The following is a 23,767-nucleotide window of genomic DNA, read 5'->3' on the forward strand; positions in this document are numbered from 1 at the left end:
TATAGCGTAGAGGGAAAGGTAGGACAAGAAAGAAAAGAAAATAGTTGCTTGAATGTAAATTCATGCTAAAAAACTAAAGACAAGAGGTGTTGTGCAACACAGGAACAGTTTGTTTAAACATTATGGCTGGGAGAGCAGTTACAGAACCATGGTCTGAGGACTGTCTCTTGATGTACATCAGTTTGCAGTAAGATTTATACATTTCTCTGAGTACTATAAAGTAATTAGAAAACATTCATTTCTATGTTACAAATTTGAACAGTTGTCATGGAGTCATAAATAAGGTCCATATAACAAAGCCAGATGGGTCTCGCCCTTGCTTGGTCACAATGTGGGCCAGTGAGTCCGTGTCCAGATGTGAAGCCTAAGGGGCGTGTGGTCACTGTGTGTGCTGTGTGCTTTGTGTTCTGATTGGCTAAGTGTTCCAAACCTCATGTGGCATCTAACTTTATGTTTTTTTTGGGACTGCAAGCACCCCATCTGGCCATGTGTGTTTTTTTAGGCCCAATCCCCTGGGACCATTGTGGTGCTGGTGCACCTATCTGTCGGATTTGATCCAAGTTTCCTGTTTGAGCTTTGTCTGCTGGCTATCAGTTAGTAGCCTCAGGCCTAGGTCTTAGAGCTGCCTGACCACGTATCTAGTTGTTGAGGTTGATGGAGAGTTTACAACAGGGGAATCTAATAATGGTGATGTGTCTTCGTTCGTGAATACATATGTATTGTTGTGTGCATTGACACCAATTACTTCAATATTAACATTCCCCCCTCTAGTTGAATTTTCAACTACGCCATCAAACCCACACATCATGACAGTCATATTCTTGGGTGCTTATTGTCCTATTTCCCTAGCTACTTGCGTTCTGCCCATTTTTAGGAAGCTGACATTTACAGGAAACCACACAAAAACAGTAATACCATGAAAACGGGCACCAATGACAAGCCAGCCGCTGGGGCAGCCAGGAGAACCAGTTCGTGAACCACTCTTGCTCACCGGCATTATTGTCTTCACGCATGTTTGTTGGTAGTCAGTGCAAGATATCAGAATTTGCACCCAGTTTTGTGGCAAGTAAAACCTGCATTCCTCCATGACTTGCTTGGATGGCAAGAGTCAGAGCCCTATTGTCCACATCATTGCCAGGTATGACTGTAGAACAAGATACACCTATCTTAATGCATACTCCACCCTCCATTGTGGTCATCAGGTCCAACATGTAGGGATGTGACAGCACCATGAGGCGAATGGCTCTATGTTCTTTCTCAATTGCAATAAGGCAGAGCTCAGTGCTTTTCATCATTTTGAGCATTTCCCACCAGGTTATTTGCAACCAGTGGGCTTTCACTTTTGTCTGGAAGGTGGAGAAGGATATGGACCCTCCTGCTGATACTGGAGCATAGGTGAACAGTCTGAATTCTTCTGGAGTGTCCTTGCACTGAGCCCAGCCAAAATAATCACCAGTTAAGCCTAATGCAACAAAGTTGGCTTCTTCTGTAGCGGTGTTGGTACAGTTCTGACAGATCTTCCCCCGGGATGACCAGGATTGGGGATAAGGAAGCAGAGGACACACTATCATGGGATGAGATGCAAACTCACAGCATTACCAGTAGGTGCCCATCACTGTGGCGGTGTCCCGCTGCATGTCCAGAATGTGCAGGATTGTGCCACAGTTTTCGGTCATACCTAGCGGGATTGTACCTTTGGCATACAGCATAAGGGGTTTCCCCTTCCCTTCTTTCCACATGTACCTATCTATCTCAGTGTCCCGGATCTCCTGAAATGGGGTATCTATGCTGTCATTTAACCCTTCCCTACAAGACTCATTTTTCTTTACATCATCAAGGCGGTTGGCCCTGCATTGAAACTCCATATCTTGGGTCCACTTCATGTTAACGAAGACAGCCCCTGGTAGACTAAGGGTCACCCTGGGACCACAGACAGAAGCGAGAGTGAATGTGTTTGTGCACTGATTAGGTGGTTTTGCTACCTCCAAGAATCTGGTCCCTGAAAAATCTTGGGGCCAAACAGTATCCTCCCCTATAGTGCCCTGTCTGTGCATTCTATCTAGCTCAGTTTGGATATCGCTAGGCTTGGTGAGAAGGTACAGCGCTGTCTCATTGGTCTCATAGCGGGTCAGATTTACTACTACCCTATGGGGCTCAACTCTATTAGGTTGAATTTTGGCTCTAATCTTACACAGATATAAATGGAGAAGGCATTTTGCTTTTTCAGGGGCAAACTCTTGAGAGAAGTAAAGCCTATCTGTGTCTACTTCATGTGGGATGAGCAAACAGACGTAACATGACCCAGCTGATGTACGGGAACGCACAACAGTCATGTGCTGATACCACGTGTGGTGTAAAAGGAGCTGAGTAGTGCGTTTGGAATGCTAGTGTTGGGTTCGATGTAATTGTAGGTTCTGTGGGAGAGGTCCCTGTGCAAGCACAGTGACATTTTCTGATTAGACTCCATTAGAATAGGCTGTTACTTGGAATTACATGGATGCAGCAGCAATCCTAGCACACAGAGGGTACATAAATGCATAAAAACACATAACTTGTAATACATTGTAGGTCTTGGGATGACCCCGGTGGAGGTGGCTGTGGTCTTCTGGTGGTGGGAGTTTCTTGGTTGTAACCGGTACAGAAAAAAAGTCTTTGGAGCAGTGTGGAGCTCAGGATCACATTGGGGGTATTGATGTGGAATGTTCTTGGAGCGGGTTGTAGCTCTTGATCCTGTTAGATCTGAAAGTTCCCGGAGCAGTTTGTGGCTCTCGATCCTATTGAGGTAGTGGTGCCACTGCTGAGTAGGTGATAGTTCGCTGTAGAGGTTGTGCACTTAGCTGCTTCACTGCAGACCTGTTGAATGAAAGCAAGGTTTGGTTGCTATAAAAGAAAAAACATTACATCCTTACATGTTGCCAATTGTTTCTTAGGAATTCCTGCATTTTTCACAATTTTAGTAAGGCACCGGAAGGTGGCCCCACTCGTGATACACAGTTAGTAAAAAACTGATTATCGTTTATGAACGTGTAAAACATTTTCATGGGTTGTTTGGCCTACCCACTCCGTGCTTATGTGTACATCTGTAAGTATGTTTTAAAGGGTGAATCTCATGAGCAATTGGGCAATTTACATTTTTTAAATGGTGCTCTGTTGGCATCTCCAGCCCTCCAGTACCCTGTTGTGTCCATGGGGGTGCCATCATTGTGGGTGGTGTTTTTGACCTACACGTACACGGGGGATGTAGAAAGAGAAGGCGTGTCGCACTTAACATTGATCAGCAATCTCAACATGCCCTAAGGCCACATGTGTACCCCTCTGTTCCCAGCATGTGGCGTGCAACATAACCCTTCCAAGTGGCGCTACGTGTCTAGACTGCACCCTTTTCTAGAAGCTTCCCTTGGGCTCACTTTTGGTCCTCTTTTATTTGGTCTTTTGGGAGCTTACTTAAACCTTTGCATGATCTCTTAATTGTTCTGAACCAGAGGGTGTCAGAGAGTTATTCCGTGGTCCCCATGTGCCTCTGATTTACAGTGTTTGAAATTGGAATTGTTGCTCCATTCAGATGGTTTGTGTGAGGCCTTGCATGTTAGCTGATTACTAGACCTGATGTGGGGGGACCATATCTTTGTGTTCTATTCTTCTCAGAGCCTTGACAGATCTTTCAGACTCCCTTTTCCCAGGCACCCCCCTCGCCCTCAGACCATATCTTATTTGTACCTGCAGTTCCCTGGTGCTACTTGGAAATGTTTGAGGGAAAGGAGGAGGAAAAAATATTATTGCGTGGAGAGTCTTGAACAAGGCCAGGAATTCGTTGAAGTTTGCGAGAGATATGTGAATGGACTGGGACAGTTGGATATTCTGATGGACCCCCTCTAGTGACTCAGTACCATGTGGTGCTTTGCAATCTGAGGGAACTGGTGTGTGCACTGTGGAGGTTATGGGGTCTTCGCTATCCCTACCTTGTGGGAGGCCTGGCTTCTGACACTGGAGGACAGCTTTGTTTTGGAACTAAAAGGGTTCCTCAATTTGGCTGGAAGACTTTAACTTTATGTAGGCTTTATTGCTGCTAGGACTACACGGCAAAGGGAACTCTCGGCCCCGGCTGGGTGCCCAGGAATGGGGATCTTTTGATCTCGTTATAGGAAACCTTCCCATTTGACTGATGGGTGTGGAAACCTGGGTGCATGCTTTCAAACAGTGGTCAGGGAGCAGTCCTGCCTCTTGTCAAACTTTCCTTCCACTGGGGTGTGGCCCACTAGCTCCACCCTTGGGGATCAGCAGCAGTCTGGGCTCAGGCTCCCGCAAGCACCCTAAATGGTGGCTTCTATTGAAGATACCCAATCGACAGCTGCACAGCGACCCTGAGCTTCCTGAATACCAGTAAAGGTTTAAATCTCTAATGTCTCGCTGGTCTCTCTCTTGTGTGTTAATACAGTGAATTTTAAGGTGTGAGTAAAATTGATGGTTTGCATTGGGGTATTAAGTTTTACTGTGCATTTGGTTTCTGCATGTGTACGAAGACATTGCTTCCCTAAACAGGTACACCTCCCTGTCCCTGTTGTGTCCCTGGTCCATTTTGGGCTGGGTTCCCTGTCTGTGGTTGCTGATGCCGTGTGTTGATCCAACTAACTAACCTGTGTTGTGGTGGTGTGGCAGTGGACTAACTTCCCTGCGGCTGAATATAAGGTGCATTCAGGTTTCCCTTGGATTGGTTCTGTTGATGGAAATTCTGCAGGGACTGGCCCTGGCCCTGGCCCATTGACTTCTGCCTGTGATATGCCCTTAGTTGCCATCTGTTGGCCATGTGGCCCATTCTGGCAATAGTGATATTCTATGAGGTCTGACTGCTGCTAACCTCCCTGATTTCTCTCATTATAGCTACATCGAAACCCTCTGGGGTTTTTTGGTGGAGCTCCCTTCAGAACTGGTGCCATTTGCAAGCTTGCAGCCAGCAAGACCCGTGAAAGGCAGTGTTCCTCAGCTTGTGTTGGGCCAACGTAATGGTATCTGTCTGGGCTCTGTCCTGTTTTTCCCTGTCCTTTCCCTGTTTCTTTTTGTGAAAATGCAATATGTGCACTTGTCTCGCCCACCATGTTTTGGTGTCTAGTCATAATATGCTGTCCAAGCTGCATTGTATTTCCGTGGGCAGCCCCTCTTTGAGGATCTTTTAAAAGAATACAACCTGAGTGCCTGTAGTGTTCCATGGCTCTCCTGTCTCCTGTTCTTTCATCCTGTCTAGAAAATCTGTTGTTTTTCCCAGGTTTCATGGTTTCTGCCATCAACCCTCCTACATCTGGGAAATCAGGGAACATTACCCTCATATTTTGTGCCTATATGAACTGAATGTGTCCCATCATATTTGATGGTGCGAGCTCAGGTGAATACTGTGTTAGTCTGTTCTCGGCTAATTCTACTCAGCATACTCTTAACATAACCTATTGCTTACGTTATCCCCATCTCAAAGCATGAGATCAATTTCCCTGCCCCATCCAAGAACGGTGGCAGTTTGGCTCTTAACCCTTTCTTATCCTTCTGAGCCCATGGCACATAGATCACTGATCACTTCCTTCGGTCCAGCGGGCTAGCAGATAAGAACATGGTTGTACAAAGATCTCACATTCCTCTCAAGCTATTATGTCCCTTGGAATTAATGTATCTGCCACGCACATTTGGGAGGAGCAGCAGTCATCTTTGTCACTGCTCTTCTCGTGTGCATGCAAATTTGCCATCTTCGTTGGTCAATGTCGAAGCTGAGTTTGCACCAGGCTACCTTGGTCCCTAATGTCATGGTCAGCCCTTCTCCTTCACTGGCGCTTGACTGAGGCTAAAATCCTGAACCTGTGTGTTAATTGAATTCTGCAATGTATGATACTTGGCGGCATAGCTAGAATACGTTTGGCTAGTGGGGGGAACCAGTCAGAAGCCTTTGTAGAGCTAAAGAGTACAGGGTGTTTTAGGCTCAATGCTTATGTAAAATGAAGTGGAACACAAACGTGCAGAGGATGCTCACAGTGGGCGCACCATCAAGCTGCCAAAGGTGCACCAAAGGCAAGTCTGTCTACAACTGGCCGGAGCCAGCAACCAGCTACCATGCCCAAATTATTGTCTATTCATCGCAAGAGCTCCATTGCCTTGACTCCGTAAGTCTGCCCTCACTATGAAACTATATGAGCTAGGTTCATTAAACACTGATGATTCCACTTCTGATATCCATAAAACACCTGACTCTTTGCTAAACCTTAGCACAAACATTCCTACCATCACCATTCCACCAAATGTTCGGTGATTTATCTTAATACGTGTTCCTTGATCAAGCACCAGATAGAAATATTCTATTTATAAGATGCATCAGATATTTTGCTTCTAAGCAAAACGTGGCTTAAGGACGAGTCATCCCCTGATCTCTTATCGGCCACTCCTACCAAATACTATAACTTAGAAACAAACAGAGAGGCAAGGAAAATGGGTGAGGGCCTACCGATAGTAATCTGGAAACATATCAAAGTCACTTACCTGTTGTCATTAAATCTACCTTCAGTTGAAAATCTTGTGATTAAACTTGATTCTTCCACCGCTTCTTTGATGTGTGTCTTACTATATAGACCCCCCAAGCACATGCAAAACTTTCCACAACCACAGCAGAGTCAGTGTCCCTGCTAATCAGTGATCAAGCCAACTTACTTTTAACTAGCGATTTCAATTACTGGGCAAATGAGGAAAATAACAGGCGGCAAGCAGCCAAACGTACTGACATCCGTAATAGCTTAAATCTAGAATAGCAGGTATTTCAGCCTACACATATTAAAGGTCAACCATGGCTCAAATCTGGACCACCAAATTCCATATGGAAGGTCTTACAGTTGTCTCTTCTGAATGGTCAGATCACCATTTGATTGAATTCTCACTATTAGACCTTATTCTTCCTAAACCTTGGTCCTGGTACTTCATCAATGAACTGGTCATGAGTTGACCAGAAATCTTTTTGCAACCAGTTGGAATTTTTTTTTCAACAACTAAGGAAAATATAAATGCTCATAAGGATGCGATTACGGAATGGCTAGTGGAGGCTAGTAACATTTACGCACCCTTTCATCAAGTCAAACAGATGAAATGTCATGATGCCACCAAATGGATCTCAGAAGAGCTGAAAGTAACTAAACTATAACTTAGGCGCACTGAACGCAGATGGTGAAATAACTACTCTGTGGAACTTAAGGAAATATTTGTATGAAAAATCAAAGAGTACAAACAGTTGATTAAGCAAGCCAAAACTCAATTTTTTACCCATAAAAGTCTGATCTCTTCCAACAAATCAAAAGAGATATTTAAAATTGCCTCAAAGCTTTCAAATCCTGACAGAATTACCTTACCTATTATGCCATCTCAACATCTCTGCGACTCTCTCAACTTCTTTTTTATTAGTTAGATGTAGACTATCATAAAGAGTATGCCTTTTAGTCCCCTGCACAACTCCAATGCATGGTATCTCTCGTCCCTACCGCAGATCAGTAAGGAGGGCATGACAAAAGTTAAATTGAGCTCCCGCAAAAATATCTGCCACTACACATATTAAAAACTGTATTCACACTGTTCCATGAACTGGCACTATCTCTCCTCAATCAATCCCTTAATCAAGGAGCAATGCATAGTTCTTTCAAAGAGACAGCAGTAGTTCCATTACAAAAGATAGTAGGCAAGGATCCCCTCAATTTGATAAACTACTGACTAATTTATTTACTTCCCTACCTAGCATAAATTCCTGAGGCGCATGTAGCTAGACAGGTATGCTCCTTTCTTGAGGATTCAGACTTTCTTGATGCATGTTAAGCAGCTTTCTGTCCGACTCATTCCACAGAAGCAGTTACACTTTCAGTAGTGGATGATGAGCAAGAGGAAGTGGATAGAGGTATGACTCAAGCCCTTGTCCTTCTCGATCTCTTGGTGGCTTTTGAGACGGTTGACCATAACCTTTTGATTGACCATGTCAGGGTGTGGGACTTCAGGGCTTGGTAATTAATTGGGTTGTTTCATTTTTGAAAGACAGATCACAATTAGTTAGACTTTTCTCCTTCAACTTCTCTAAAGTACAACTAAACTGTAAGGTTCTTCTTCCAATTCAATTTATATATTGACCCCTGGTTTTCTCACTGACTAGGATCTCTTCCTGATATCGCAACTTGGCTCAGTGATATCTTCTGCTTCTTCCAACGCCACAGAATTAAGAAAATAAAGACATTTCTCACTCTGAAGTTGTCATTGCCCTGGTTATATCAATAACTGACTATGCCAATCAACTTAATGTGGGCCATCCTAACTATCTTACCCACACTTCAGTTGGTTCAAAATCAAGAGGCATGATTGACCCACTCCCCAATTCATTAGGAAACAGACAGGTATAGCTGGATTCTCAGTTATGCATCTTGCATCTGGAATTTCCTGCCCTTAGAAATCAGGACTACCCGCAACTGTGGGAAATTCAGACAGTTGCTGAAGACTTGACTCTTCAAGCATGCCTATCAATAGATTTTTGGCGCTGTATCAGGTCAGTTACCCAAATACATGATGATTTATTTCTCTGGCCAGTGCATATAAATATGATTCTTATGTCAAATTCCCACTCTTCAATCACAACCATGCTTTCCAGTCATCATTTAAGACTTATACACAAGACAATATTCCCTTATCTAAAGGCATATTGGCTGCACCATATTGCACACAATAGATCATAAGCAGCAAACGTGCAAAGAGAAGGCTGTGACAGCTGCAACACTGATGACGACTATGACACAGTCATGAAGACCCTCCATGCATCTCTCAAAAAAGTTAATCAGAGGAGCAAAAGTCATAGCCCACTACACAACAATCATCCACAGGAGCATCAAACAAAAGCAGACTATTTTTGAAAACAAAAAAGCATTCACAAAATTCCATCAATCAGGCATTTGAATGAGAATCACCTCAGTATCAACAAGTTTGCTACACAGAATAGCAGAATGAGTCAGCACCTTGGGAGCACTGATAACTGAGAAGAATCAAAGTGCACTCACTTTGACTCCCTGACTGCTAATTACTTCTTGTTACTTCTCAGCGCAGAGGAACCCATGTCACATGAAGGAAGTATAAATACTGACGCCCCTGGTAACGTTTGAGTCTGACAACAGATTACAAATGTTTTAAATGTTTTTATTAGTCTATATCAAAATGTACAATGTTGCATGTTTTTAAGGAATGTAATTACCGAAACAAACATTTATTACTCATTACTGATAACCGTTTCCGACAGCACCTTCATACCACTCTTCAACCTTATCAAGAGACAAAGGTGCCTTCCTGAACTCCCTCAATACCAGACAAATCCTGTTCAGACCTGCCCCATCCCTGGGACCTGCAGGGTCCACAAAATGAACTGTTGTAGCAATAATATTTTTTAACCGCTACATGGAAACCTCAGTGTCCTCTCGGAGAACAAGAAGATCAAGAAAATCAGTACCTTGACAGGATTCTACTATTTAACTTCTTAAAAATAAAATCAGCAAACTACATTATTGGATCAGGGATTGCTTCCCAAGTATCTGGGCCTGGGTGTTTAGGGAGTTCTTGAAGCTTTTCGGTTGAAGCAGAGTTTCTGATAATCACCAGTGACAACATATTGTGCCTTTGTATTTCTTACATTAACTCAATGTACACCTTAGCATTTAACATGGGAGGTTTCTATTTAACATACTGAATGATGCTCATTTCATAGACCTTACCAGGATGAAAAGATTAGCGGAGTGGCTAGGATATAAACTCATGACATGAGGTCAAATATAGATTCCTGCAGCCAATACATTAGTCCACAGAGCTAACACAGCCTGCGGGGCAAACAACATTAATATTTTTAGGAATGGCTCTCAGAATTAGATTTCTATATAGAAACAGATAAAGATGCAACAAACCTAAAATAGACACAAATTGCAAGGCACTAGATGATTTCATGGCAAGACAAGAGGCAAGCATTATTCATTATGCATAAACCCATTTATTCACCACTTCCACAAAGCAATCTTTAAGGATCCAAACTAGATCCAAGTATGACAACATAATTCAAATAGAACTTCTAGTCCAGAAAACTCTCCAACATTCCAGCATCTTACTCTTTTGTTTGCTGCTTCTGAGCAGATAAGCATATCTTTATGCATGTATAACCATAGTAGTAGATTGTAATATAGTGAGTATTTTACATGAGTATGAGGATTTTGTATTTAATGTAGAGAGGTGTAGGAAAATACTCAATTTAATGGTTTAGAATAGGTAGGAATAGTTTCATATATTTTCAAATTAGACTTGAGTATTTCAAATGTATTGTTATTATGGTTAAATAAGTTTTTTGGATGAGTATTTTAAATGTAAGATTTTGTTTTTAACTGTAGGTTGAGATGTTTTGAGGGTAGAACATTATTATATAGAATGTGACAGATTCTTAATGTACCATTTGGTAGGGAGCATATAGCCGCTCATTTCAAAGATATAAAAAAGGTAAGACCTTTGAAGTTCTAACTCTCTCACGCGACACACGTGCGTGGTCTCAGCTGTTGCTGGTCAAATGGGGCACGTGTGGTAAACAGCTGATTGGGCCATAACTCCCGATGTTCCAGCGGAGCTGTTCGGTGAACAGCTGATATTAAAATGAGTTTTAATGTCACGCTGCTCCTGTTGTTAAACACGGGTGGAGAGTTTGCATTGTAGCTGTTGCATTGGCCCTGGGGGTTTTTGAATTTATAGGGCTCCGGTTCCTGCTTAATAACTGAAAAGGCTCAGTGAGCCAATGAAATAAGCGCTTCTAACGCAGAGGTGAAACTAAAGGATGATTTTCAAATGAAAATAGGTATTTGTGATGCATGAATTTTGAAGCCAGTCGTCGTCATTTTAGGATTTTTGTGGCATTTTTGGCAGGCAAAACAGAATGCTCGATCAGAATCCTTTCAGTTGGTTGCTTTGAAGGATTATTGATTGTGTTGCTGTTCAGATAATTACATATTAACAAATACCATTTTTACAGAATAATTTGAATGAAACTGGGAAATAATGTCTGAAGAGGCAGAGGGGAAAGAAATGCAGGAGGAAAGAGTACGGAACATTACTAGAAGAGAACTGAAGGAAAGTGTGCTAGAGACAGTTGGGGCAAAACAGGAAAAGGAAAGGAAACATGAATGAGGAAGAAGAGTATTGGTCCATGTCTGAAGAGAAAGGTTCCTCAAATAAAGGACCAGAGGGCAAATGTTTTAGAAAGAAGAATCATTTGACAGTAGAAGAGGTGCCTATTTCCCCGCGAGCCCTTATGACGCATCAAGATTCAACATGCATCATAACACATCCTCTCTCCTTCACCAACAGACTACAAAAAATAGTAAAAATTCACAACACAATAACAATAAAAGATAAAAGGAAGTAAAAATTACACGTCAAAGATGAGCATAATAAATCGAAAACAAGGACAAAATTACAATAAATAAAACTTTTTACGATAAACGTAAATCATCTCATGAAATCCTCAAGATAAGAAGGTGGTTTTCTAGCCCTTTTCTGAAGAACCGGTACATTCATTCTCTCAACTGAACCATTCCCGCACTCATCCGTACAATCATCCAAAGACATCCCATCTCTCTCCTTATCCACTTCACCATCACTCATAAACATCAATCCTGAACAACCCTCAGCATCTTCCTTATCAAACCTTCTACCCTTCTGATATAATGCTACATTTCTGAGATTCCACCCCTCACCATTCTCCAATATCACAAAGTATGTACCAACCTGTTGAACACGGAAAGGTCCCCTGAACTTGGTTAACCCGCTTTGTATCCTTCCCGACCTCACTTTGACCCAACCACTCACCTTAACTCGTACACTTGTTCATATGTCACTCCTCTTGGGAGACTCGACTGAGTCCTTGATACCTGTTCCATCATACAAGACTTTTTTTAACCAGGCTGGTACTAACTTGGTGCCAGGTAATCGCCCCCTCATGTCCACACAAGGAATCCTCTGGGTAACACTGTGTGGCGTGGTGCGGAAGGCCCACACCATATTAAAAATGGTTTCTGTGATATCACACTGGTTCGTCAATGCCAACTGCAAAGCCCCTTTGAGTAGTTTGACAGCTCTTTCGGCCACACTATTCCCTCTAGGATTGTATAAGGAAGTACATGAATGCCTGACTCCCCAAGCTCTTAAAAACTCTACCATGTCATGTGAGGTAAATTGTGTGCCATTGTCCGTAATGAGAACTGCCGGAGCCCCTTCCTCTTTGAAGATTTTTTTCAAAACCCCAATGGTGGTTTTTGTAGTGATATCTCTTAGAAATTCTACCACCAACCATTTAGAGTGAATATCCACAACCACCACTGCGAATTTCATATCTGGAGGCAATTCCCTCAATAGTCCTATAAAATCCAAGCAAATAGTATGCCAAGCCTTCCCAGGGTCCTCTATGTGTCCACCATCACACTTTTCAAGAACCAGTCTCTTCTCATTTTCTTTACAAAAGCTAAAATTACGCACCCATTCTTTAATTTGGTTGTCCATCCCTGGCCACCAAAGCTTACCCTCACCCTTCTGGTAGTCAACCCTTGGCCCAGATGACCCTCATGCGCCAGCTGAAAAATTCAGAAGCGCAACCCGACAGGAGGGACAAAGCAATCTCCCTTCATAATCACAACACCACCACAAACAGACAACTCCTCCAACACCTTTAAATATGGTCTGACAGCAGGGGCCAACACACTCTCCCTCACTGCTCCAAACTTAATCATCGTAATTACATCATCCAGCACCAGATCCTTTGCCATCTCCTCTTCCCACTGCATCCCCGAAAATTAACCACTTCCACTATCCACTACATCATTTACAGTGGCGACTGCACCCTCCACATTTGTATCTCTCACTCCAACATCATCCACTTCCTTCCAGTTCAAACACAGTCTGGACAAGCAATCTGCTTGAACATTCTTCCACCCCTGTATAAACTCAACGATGTAGATATACTCTTGAAGCCTTGGTGCAAGCCTAGCTAATCTGGCTGAACCCTTCCCTGCACCACCAGGAGCTAAAATTCTCACCAGCGGATTATGATCGATCCGTATAACAAACGGTAAACCCTATAGATACACACAGAAGTATTCAGCCCCCCAGGCTGCTGCCAATGCTTCACGTTCTATGACTGAGTAGTTTTGTAAGAAGTCGTAAGAGTACGAGAAGCAAAAGCTACAGTCTTTTCTTCTCTACCATGAAATTGAGAAAGAACCACTCCCAGACCAGAAGCACTTGCATCAACAGTAAGTGCAGATTTTAAACTGCCATCAAACACTGTTAATATGCCTCCTTGACATATCTCTTCTTTTATGTTGTCAAAACAAAGTTGTTGCTCCTCTTGCCACTCAAACTTGCTGCCCTTGCGCAACAACCTCTTTAGGCCTTCTGTTTTCTCTGCAAATATTTCTACAAACTTAGCATAGTATTCTACCAATCCCAAGAATGACCACAGTTGATCTCTATCTTTTGGAACAGGTGCCCCTCCTATGGCATCCGCTAAGGAACGCTTTGGCTTGATTGAAGCCATAGCAACATTATAGCCTAAATACTCAACTTGCTCAGCCAGAAAAGTAAACTTTTCCTGATTCAGTGTGAGACCATGCTCCTCTAATTTCCTCAGCACTAAACGTAAGGTGACATTATGTTCTCTCAGATGTTCCCATCACCAAAATGTCATCTTGGAAATAAATCACATCCTTTATCCCTTCTAAAACTTTCTTCATGACCCGTTGAAAAACACTGGCAGCGGAAGCCAACCCAAACGGCAAGCGAGTGAATTGAAATGTTCCCTCTGAAGTGAAAAAAGTGGTAAGTGACTTGGAGCTCTCATATAACCTTACTTGGTGATATGCTCTCCTTAGATCCAGTTTGGAAAAGTATCTCTTATTTTTCACCCACGTAAGTAATTCATTTATATTGGGAAGTGGAAAGACATCCATCACAATATTTTGGTTCACAGAGCGTAAGTCAACACAAAACCTAAGACAACCATCGCCCTTTTTGGTGATAACCACAGGCGACACCCACTCCGATGCTTCAACAGGCTCACTAATAATGTCACTCAACATCTCTACCAACAGTTCTTTCAAACCCTCACGTGCTGATAGTGGTACCCGTCTTAGTTTATGTTGAGTTGGAATGGCATTTAACTTCATATTTACTTTATGAACGTACCCTTTCAGACATCCCAACTTCTTGCTAAACACATTCCTTGCTTCAGACAACACCTTCTCCAGGGAAAGTTTGTCCACCACTAACACCTGGTTTGGGGCTCTGGGATCCAGAATAATGTTCAAATCAAACTGGTGCATCCATCCCAGGATAGACGGTCCCTCTAAGGACACAAACACTTTCCCTTTGACACACCTTGAGCCATACTGAATATTGCCCACCATGTACCCCAAAATGTCTATGGATTCACCCTGATATCCTCCTGGGTTTATATACTTAGGCATAAGTTTGACATTCTGCCATAACATTTTGAAAACACGCTCGGGTATGATTGTGTACATGGATCCGGAGTCCACCATAAGTTCAACACTTCTCCCACACACCCTAAAAATCACTGTAGGTCTAGACAACCTCCCCTTCTTTTCAAAGTAAGCCGTACTGTCAGAGTTAGTATTTTCCCTTACTACCAGAACCCTGTCCGCACTCACACTTCCCATTGCATTCTCAACCACTCCCACACTAGAACCTTGGTACTTTTTGCATACTATCGCATAGTGGCCTCTCCACCCACACATCCTACACATTTTGTTACTGGCATAACAATTCTTTGAGTCAGAATCATGAAACTTGCTGCCACAATGGGTACAGTCCCCTTTGCTCTTGACACTGAAGAAGTTCTGTTCCACCTTGCTCCTGGACAGACTATAGCCTTTCTTCTTAGCTGCACAAACTTCATTTTCATCAGAGTCTTGTCGATCCAGATTAATCACTGCAACATCCATTGCCTTGTCCCTTCTGTTAAGTTCCTTCATGCACCTTTGTGATTCTTCAATTACCTTAGCCATTCCAATGGCCTCCATGAGAGAAGGGTCTTTCGCCGCCCAAAGCCTCTCTTGTATCTTTTTCTCCCTGCGCTGCACGATGAGCTGATCACAAATCAATTCCTCAGTCATATTACCAAAGCGGCATTTGATGGAAAGCTCCCGTAGCCTGGCCACAAACTCATCAAGGGACTCATGTTCCCATGAGGTTGTGTATAAAATTTGTATCTTGCCATAACTAAATTGACTTCCTTTGCAAAACGATTTTCCAACCTCTTCACAGCTTCCTTGTAGATGTCATCCATGGGCTGACCGTTAGGCCCTAATGCTACTGGCAAGTATTTAAAAATTCGCAGCCCTTCATTACCAAGAGCACTCAATAAAATTGCCTTTTTCCTGGCAGACGAAAAGCCCTGACCGTCAAGTGCTGTGATGTAATTTTCGAAAAATTCAATCCAATCCTCCCAACAAATGTCAGGCAGTCCTGCATGTTGTAGGAAAAAGGGCGGTGTAATAATGTTCCCGACAGAAGCCATAACAGTAAAGATCTGTTTGCCTTTGCGCTTTAATAGACCAGTAACTAACAATCCTTTATTTTCAAGCTTCTTTGAAATCTGCGCGTTACTGGTTGAGTGACTATGAAGCTGCCAAGAGACCCACACACAGTTGATGGGTCATAAATGGTAACAGCTTGCTAGGTGACGAAGCCTCAAACATGGACATGCAATAAGCGTTAAATTAAATAAAGAATGGGAAAAAAACAGTCTCATCGGTGCTTTAACATAGCTTTCTTGTCTCCAGAAGCACCGAGTCCGTGTACTCTTCACTTCGGTGGCTCAGCATTAAAATACAGTTTAGTCTTTTCCAATGAGGAAGAGCGTTGAGGAAATGTATGCCCCTCCCTCTGCAAGACTAGTCATTCCGATGTGGAAGTGCACGTAAAACTGCCCTCGCTGGTGGGCCCAGCAGCAAAGCAAAGCCTAGTCTTTATCAATAGCCCCTCCCTTCTCCACAGAGCTCCACCGCATGCTTCACTCCTGGCACACAAAACAGGCTGTTTGCCAACGGGCACAGCGCTGAGAGAAAGCAGGGAATCTCCTCGATCAGGTCGCCGAAAACAGCCCTCCAGCGAGCAAAGGAAAACCCCAGGTAAGCGCAGAGCGTCGAGCCGACCCAGGTTGTGCCTTTAAGCTCGTTGCCAAAAATGTAAAGAATGAATGCAGCGGGAACACTTCACGTAAACTGGAAAAAATCAAGTTTATTTTCCAAGACACAACCTGGCTCCTGGCTGAACATCCAACTCTTGCCCAACCGCCTTCTTTCGAATCCCGCAACTCCCCCCGCGAGCCCTTATGACGCATCAAGATTCAACATGGATCATAACAATGCCCAATCCTGAGTTAATCACTTTCTTATTCAAACTTTGTAGAGACCCCAGAAAGGGTCTAGAATGCTTGCTGAAATGAGGACAAACTTCTAAATGTTTAGGACCCTTTAACATGTATCTTTTATCTAGTAGAAGGTACAAATGAAGAGGAGATTGATTTAGAGCTCCTAAGAGGTTGGAGCCAAAAGGCGATTTGCCTTTATAGGAAACCCCAATACAGGTATTAAAGCTGAGAGGAAGAAGGCAGTATTATATAAGATTAGCCCAAGATTAGGAGCTTTGGCAAGAATGAATACTGCTGAGGAAACCAAGGTTCTTCCCCTTGGGGAAGGTATAGTCAAGTCACTGGGTAAATATCTGGCTACATTTAAAGCTTTTGATAGACTTCCATGTGGAAAGTTTTCAGAGGAATTACTTTATATCAGAGGGCTGGAGGGAGAGGGCACCCTTCTGGCTGTGGATACTATAAGACCCAAATGGGGTATGGCCGAGGTAATTACAGATAAAGTCAAGGATCAACAGGAGTCTACCTCCATAGGGAGAGAGGAACTAGAGGCAGATCCTCTAGAGAAAGTGTGCAACAATCTACCTCTATACAAGAGCATGGAGAGTATTTCTGGTTCTTCCCAAATAAAAGTGGGAGGAGGACTGAGATTTTTCACAAAGGAATGAGAAAAGATAACACAGTAGCAATGGGTAATTGCAACTGCAACTGGTTACAAATTAGAGCTGGACCAAGCTCTGCTTCAGGAAAAGGAACCAAGAGAAGAAGGTTTCAAAGAAAATCAGAAATAGATAATAAGGGAAGAAGTACAGCAGATGTTGATACGGGTGCTATATTGTAGTTGAACGAGGAAGGAACTTTTTTGTGAGCAACTTATTTCTAGTGAAAAAGAAGGACAAATGATGCAGGTGATCAATCACTGGCATTTGAATCAATATGTGACTTGAAGTCACTTCAAGATGGAATGGATTCATATTTTTAGACATATTTTGCAAGAAAAGAATTGGATGGTGTATTTCGATTTGAAAGATGCTTATTTCACGATATCTATGGAGAAGGAGAGTCAGAAATTCATGCAGCAAAATGTATATGTAATTGGCTTATCCATGATTGGCATATTTGATTTATTAGTAAGCCCTTAGTACAGTGCACTAGAGGTGCCCAGGGCCTGTAAATCAAATGCTACTAGTGGGCCGGCAGCACTGGTTGTGCCACCCACATAGGTAGCTCTGTAATCATGTCTCAGACCTGCCACTGCAATGTCTGTGTGTGCAGTTTTTAACTGTAAATTAGACTTGTCAAGTGTACCCACTTGCCAGGCCTAAACCTTCCCTTTTCTTACATGTAAGGCACCCCTAAGGTAGGCCCTATGTAGCCCCAAGGGCAGAGTACAGTGTATGGTTAAGGTAGTACATATAGTAATGTGTTTTATATGTCCTAACAGTGAAATATTGCTAAATTCGTTTTTCACTGTTGCAAGGCCTGTCCATCTCATAGGTTAACATGGGGGCTATCTTTAAATCTGATTAAAGTGTAGATTCCCTTTGGGAGTGGATGGACATGTGGAGTTTGGGGTCTCTGATCTTACAATTTAAAAACACATCTTTTAGTAAAGTTGATTTTAAGATTGTGTGTTTGAAAATGCCACTTTTAGAAAGTGAGCATTTTCTTGCTAATACCCTTTCCGTGACTCTGCCTGTTTGTGGATTCCCTGTCTGGGTCAGTTTGACAGTTGGTTGCACCTCACACTAGACAGTGACACAAAGGGAGCTGGGTGTAGTCTGCATTTCCTGATGAGCCATCTGTGCTAGGAGGGAGGGGAGGAGTGGTCACTTATACCTGAAAGGGCTGTGCTTGCCTTCACACAATGCAGTCTCCAACCCCCTGGTGAGTGTCTGGGGCCTGGCCTGGGCAAGGCAGGATTTCACATTCAAGAAAGACTTTACTTTGAAGTAGGCCTACTTCAAAAGAGAACTTGGGTATAAGAAGGGCACCCAAAATCACAGACTTTAGAACACTTCCAAGAGGAACCCTTACCTGGAGAAGAGCTGAAGAGCTGAGGAAGAAAAGCTGCCCTGCCTGTGACTATGCTTTGTGGAGCTATTCTGCAGTTGCTGCTTCTACCAGAGTAAGAGGGCAAAGACTGGACTTTGCGTGCCTTCCATTTTGTGAAGATCTAGGTTTAGAGCTTACCTCCTGTTGTTTGAAGTCTCAGGGACAGCAAAGACTTCTCTCTGCCAGCACCTGGAGTCTCTGGAGAGACTCCTACTCTGCCAAGTGGTTCCCATACAGTTCCTGGGACCCTGAAAGGAGAAGCTGGCAACCTAAGAGGAAGAAATCCATGCACAGAACGCCGTGCGGGGAAAAGATCGACGCAACTCCGATCTGCGGGTGGGAAATTGACACGCTGCCGGCTTCACGGCTGAAAATCAACACTCGCCTGTAACATGACCAAAGAATCGATGCACGAAACTGGAGAAACTACGCGCAGCATCGCTGATGGAGGCTGGTGAGATCGCAACTCGCACTGAGTGGTTTTCTGATCGTTGTGTGGCTGGATTTCCGACGCAAGCACCGCTGGCCGTGTAAAAACAACACAAGGCGTGCCCGGACCCAAGAGTGCTGAACGGATCGGTGCATCGCTCTCCTGTGGAGAGAAGAAACGAAGTGCCCCAACTCGACGAAAGGAGAAACGAAGCAAGGTCTCGCTCTAAGATAAATCAACGCATCGCAAGCCTTTTTTGACACACACTCACCCGTGCTGGGTTATTTTTGATGCACCCAAGGTACATTTTCACGCTAACAGTGTTAGTGTGTTTAAAACTACAAGAAGACTATTTTTGCTTTTTAATTGACAACTTGACTTGGATATTGTGGATTTTTGGCGTTTTGGTCTTGTTTTTTAGATAAATATTTTCTATTTTTCTAAACCTGTGTTGTGTCATTTTGTAGTGTTTTCATCAAGTTACTGTGTGTGTTGGTACACATACTTTACACCTAGCACTCTGAAGTTAAGCCTACTGCTCCTGCCAAGCTACCAAAGTGGGTAAGCAGTGGTTAGCTGAGGGTGATTCTCTTTTACCCTGACTAGAGTGAGGGTCCTTGCTTGAACAGGGGATAACCTGACTGTCAACCAAAGACCCCATTTCTAACAGAGGCAACATGTGATTATGGTTTATTAGAGAATCTGGGGTTTATTGTGAATTGAAAAAAAAACAATTTTGCTTCCAGCTCATCAACTGGAGTATCTAGGATTCCTCGTTGATGCAGGGAAGGTGTAATTGATGTTACCAGGAAGGAAAACAAAGTCGATAAAGAGAGAAGTGAGTCACTCACAGTTATGCAGGAAGTGACATTGAAGGAATAAGTTTGAGTGGTAGACCTTTTGTCCTCCTCAATTCAGGCTGTATATCCAGGACCTTTACCCTACAGAGCTCTCCTGAGACTGAAGACTAAAAGTCTCTCGAGTGGTCTGTCGTATGGAGACAAAGTGAAGGTTACAGAGTAAGTGAGACAGGAGTTATCTTGGTGGTTAGAAAATTTGGAAGCATGGAATGGTCAAGCTGTTTTAGGACAGTCCTGTATTTTGTATTTGTTTAAGAAGCAAGTTCATTAGGATGCAGTGCAATGTGTCTAGGTCAGGAAACAGGAGGGAATGGAATATGACAGAGACCCAGGAATACATAAATTATTTGGAGATAAAAGCTGGTTTCTCTGCCCCACAAAACTTCAAAAATACTTTAGAGGATTGTTCATTCCTGCTGCGAATGGACAACCTATCTGCAATGTGATATATAAACAGGTTAGGATTAAGCAGGTCCAAGAAATTGTCAGAGATAGCAAAGGAATTGTGGGAATTCTCCCAGAAGCAAGAGATACGTTTGACAGCTCAGTATTCACCCAGGGAAGGAGAATGTGATAACAGATTGGAATTCCTGATATATCAAGGACTTCAGCGAATGAATGTTGAAGAAGGAAATTTTCATGGAAATAGAATACAGTCTAGGTTCGATAGAGGTCAATTTCTTTTCATCTTGGTTGACTGTACAAAAGAAGAATTATTTCAGTTTGTGTCCAGATCCAGATGTAATGGCAGTGGATGCTTTTAGCCAGAATTGGGGAGGTCTGAAAGGGTATGCTTTCCCGCATTTCTCCATGATTCATGAGTGCTGTTGCAAGTGAGGAGACAGAGATGTCAACTGATTTTAGTAACACCTTTCTGGAACATTGCCCTTGGAGATGGCAATGGCAATTCCTTTACTAACAGAATGCTGCATAGGAATGTTGATAGGTGTAGATGGAGAAAAACATCCTTTAGTAGAAGTGGGTATGCTCAACCTTCGAGTTTGGAAGGTATCATGAGTTCAGAGAGATTCAGAGGACTTCAGAGAAAGGCTTCAGAGCTTTTCAATGAGTCTTTGGCAGCAGCTAAAAAAGAAGAAGTGTCCTGTGGAACTAGCTGGGATTGAGGTCACTAATTTCTTGTCAGATTTGTTCAGTCACGGTTTAGCATATAGGGTAATAAACTGCTATAGATCAGCTATCGCAGCTGCTTATTCTCTTTTGGAAGGTTTGTCTGTTGGTAAAAGCCCTTTGATTTGTAGAATTATGAAGGATATTAGTTTGAAAAGCCCTCACAAAGCAAGATATGACACACTTTGGGATGTGAACTTGGTTTTGAAATTGTTTGATAGTTGGTCAGCAAATTTGTTTTTAGCTCTTAGGGAGTTATCATGGAAATTGGCTGTTCTACTGTGTTTGATATCATGTAGAAGAGTATCAGATGTTCAGGCTTTGAATTTGGGAAGTAGATTTATTTAACCAGATGGAGTATTTTTTCAGGTTTGGAGAAGGATTAATGCTGTGTCAGAATCTGTATTTTATCCCAATATTGAAGAAAGGCCAACATTTTGTGTAGTAGCTTGCGTCAGGGAGTATGAGAAGAGAATGGATAATTATAGAGCTAATGGTGTAACACAGTTATTTCTATCTTAATTGAAGCTTTTTAAGGCTGTTTCGGTGGCAACTATTGCAGAAGCGGTGAAGAATTTTATGAGGGGGGGTGAAGTTGACCTGACATATATAAACAGATTATTCTGTAAGTGGAGATATATCTTCACAAGTATTTTGTGCTGGAGGATGGTTGAGGAGATATTAAAAGCGGCAGGTTGGTCAAACGCGGATGTCTTCAGGAAGTTTTATTTTCAACCGGTAGAATATGTATCAAATTTTGTGTTAAGAAGCTTTGAACATGCATAATGCTAGCCTCATGTCTTGCCATAAAATGTTGACTCTCATAAGTTAAGTGATTAGAGAATTGTGATTTTAGTAAAGATAAGGTGGCTAGCACTATACCTCCCTCCCAATCCAATGGAGGGAATAAAATCAGATCGAAAAATGTAAGTATATGTATCTTTTCAAGTTACTTCTGTGATAATTGTATAATAACAGTGAATTTATTTTTTGAATTTTTATGAAATAATGGTTACATTAATTCTTTTTCTAGATAATTAAAATATCATTTTGATTAAAGTTTAAAAGAGAGCAAGCAGGATGAACAAGAGCAGTGCCCAAATAAGAAGAAGATGCTGGAGTTTTGGGGAGTTTTCTGGACTAGAAGGTCTATTTGGTTTATGTTGTCAGTCTTGGTTTTAGTATGGAACTACTTTAAAGGTTGCTGCTTGGAGGCTGAGAATAAACGGGTTTATGCATAATACTAGTCTCCTTTTCTTTAACAAAATAATGATTCTCTAATCACTTAAGTTATGAGTATCGGCATTCTCTCTCACCCCACAAGAAAAAATATCCTACTTGCAGGCATTCCAGAAACACATGTGACTCCTCTCGGGCGCATCATCAGGTAGCTGCTGGTTTGGCTTAGGGCTTCTAGACATGTTGGAGAATCTCACTCAACCTGAAAGAAATTCACTGTTGCCATGTACCAAGCTACATCACAGTCATATTCTCCTATGTTACCTACAAAGCATTAAACTTAAGTTGGCCATCAGATCTGCCAATCAAACTCTCCATTGGGCTATGTATTAAAACTAGAAATCACATGAGTCTTGATGCAACAAAATATTGATAGGAAATACAAAACACCACGCCTTCTCTTTCTATACTTTTAAGGTATGGAATTCACCTTCATCCCAGATCCAGCACACCAAGCTCCACAGCTTGGAGCAACATCTTATCCATCTTTAACTGTTTAAATGATGGACTCAGTTTGTTCTTCCTGTATCCCTTATGTGTCCCCCTGCAACTCCCCTAACAACACCATGTTATAATACTGTGCACCATGGCCCAAGTTAGGACAATAGTTTTTTAATGCTAGTGTGGTACTTTGCAGAATTAGTGTCACAAATTGTGGTGCTAATCCTGCAAAGTATTGGGAGGCCCATTGAAATTAATGGGTGCGTACTTTTAACGCCTGCTTTATTCAGGTTTTAAAAATAACTCTAAAAATGGTGCAGGTAAATGTTGTAAATTTCAAGGCACAATTTTTACAGGCCTCCCTGCATTGGAACGCCCACCTTGCATACATCATGCATGGCGCAGACATAATGTGGTGAAAGGGGATACAAAGTGGTGCAATGCATGCATTCCGCCACTTTGTAAATATGGCGAAGGAGAATGGCCTCCTTAACGCCACATTAGCTTAAAAATTACACTAGTATGGCACTAAGAGGCCCCAAGATCCAAAGTAAGACTTTTTTTTACTAAGCTCATATTTTGCCCTTATGTAGAAATTTGCTTCTCTAAAATGACTGTGGTGTAATCAGTGTGCTGTTTAAAATGATTCCTCCCTGCAGACTTGATTGTATTATGTAATACGTTCACAGACATTTTCCATGTGCGGAATAGTAACAACAATGGCAGGCTCACCTCCCTAATTGCAATGGGCTCGGTGCCAGCTGCTGAACTATGAACACCGGGGGGGGGGGGGATAACTAAGTGACTCCCTTGTGGCAGAATGTTTTGAAGAAATAGTGCATTTCGCCACACAATTTTCACATAAACAACTGTAAACAACACAGTTAACCTCAAAAGAGTGTTGTGGTGCTTTTGTAATCTGCCCCTCTCTACATTTCTTCCCCATCTTTTCTTCTTTGAAGTTTGACTCTATCTCTTTACTGCTATAGTATGTTTCTGATGTCTGCCTACTCTATGCTTTCTCACTCTTTCTATTCTATCTCCACTCAGCCATTTGTCTTCCTATAAAACGTTGTCTCTTTTGTCTGTCTCTTCATCTTAACTCTGCTATCCTTCTTGCCTGCACAACCTTCATATCTTTCTTGTTCCTCTGCCACC

At 42.5% G+C, this 23,767-nt stretch overlaps 1 long non-coding RNA gene across 1 annotated transcript in view; it reads left to right on the forward strand.

The window, feature by feature from the left end:
- Window positions 1–23,767, forward strand: part of LOC138266558 (uncharacterized) — a 244,278-nt gene that overhangs the window by 68,332 nt on the left and 152,179 nt on the right. The window lies entirely within an intron of this gene.

This window comes from Pleurodeles waltl, chromosome 11, assembly GCF_031143425.1.
Source record: "Pleurodeles waltl isolate 20211129_DDA chromosome 11, aPleWal1.hap1.20221129, whole genome shotgun sequence".
Classification (NCBI taxonomy): domain Eukaryota; kingdom Metazoa; phylum Chordata; class Amphibia; order Caudata; family Salamandridae; genus Pleurodeles; species Pleurodeles waltl.